Below are 1424 nucleotides of genomic sequence, written 5' to 3'. Positions count from 1 at the left end.
ATTAACTCTAGATCCATTCCCAGGGAGAAGCAAGGAGGGCGGGCGGGGAAAAGGGTGGGCGCTCTCATAAGTAAAAATGAGGAATCAGGAACACCAGGACAACTAGATGTTGGCATCCCAGAAAAAAAACAGAAACAAAAACTAAAACCACACATCTGTCTTCAAGGGTCCTCCGGCGTGGCGATGGCTGGTCACCTGCCTTGTGCTGCAAGGAATCCCGGGAAGCCTGGACCCCTCAGTTACAGGCTCCTACTCAAGCTTTCCTGGTGCTTTTTAAAAAATGTGAAATGATGACCAAGAATCACTAGATATTTAGATAAGTCTACATATTGAAAGAAAAATGGGTGCCTGTAGAGAAAACACCATTCCAAGAGCAGAAGGGAAACGTTTCAAACAATCGTAATGTCAGGGAGAGTCGGCGTCAGCAGTCGAGTGGAGAGATTGGGCCATCGAGCGCTGGAATGTGGCTCAGCAGTGAGGGAGTGGACTGCTCATGTACATGTACAAGTCACATCTGATAAGGGGTTTGCATCCAAATACGGAAACTCTCAAATTTCAATAATAAAAAAATTTTAGTCCATGTTTAATGGGCAAAATATTTCAACAGACACATCACCAAAGAATACGTATGAACGTCAAATAAGCATGTGTAAAGACGATCACTATCTTTAGTCAGTAGACAACTGACAAACCACGAGCCACCGCTACTCATCTCTTAGAATGCCTAAAATTAAAAAAGGATGAAAGAAATGACCAGCCCTTTGGATTGTGTTTTTCGTTCATGATTAATTTCTTGCATAGGGGTCCCCATGAAACACACACACACACACATACACACACACACACACCCCTCCCTCGACACACACATACATGTGACAGACACACACACACACACACACACACACCCCTCCCTCGACATACACATACATGTGACGGGAAATTACTGGACTCTTCTGGAAAAGCAACGCTCCAGAACAACAACAGAAAAGACCTCCACCAATGGCGTTTACTTGTTTTCCAATTTAAAAAAAAAGACCGAGGCACAGCCAGGGTGTGAAGACTCTGGAGCTCTCATGCACTGCCAGGACGTGGGAAATGGTACAGCCACTTTGGAAAACACTCGACAGTTTCTTAAAAAGTTACACATACACTTTCTATATGATTCAAATCTTTCACTCCTAGAATTACCCAAGGGAAATGAAAGCATGTGCCTATACACAGACTTTTACATGAATGTTTATGGCAGACTTATTTGCAATAGCCAAAAACTATAAACAATCCCATTGTCCATCAAGAAGTGAAGAACTGAGCATATGTTGAGATAGCCGTACAATGGAATACTACTCTGCACTAAAAGAGAAATAAACTATAAACACCAGCAACAATGACATGACTATCTCAAAATCATTATGCTGACTGAAGGA

This window comes from Pteropus alecto, unplaced genomic scaffold (assembly GCF_000325575.1).
Source record: "Pteropus alecto unplaced genomic scaffold, ASM32557v1 scaffold137, whole genome shotgun sequence".
NCBI classification, from domain to species: Eukaryota; Metazoa; Chordata; class Mammalia; order Chiroptera; family Pteropodidae; genus Pteropus; species Pteropus alecto.
This window is presented reverse-complemented; position numbering follows the sequence as displayed.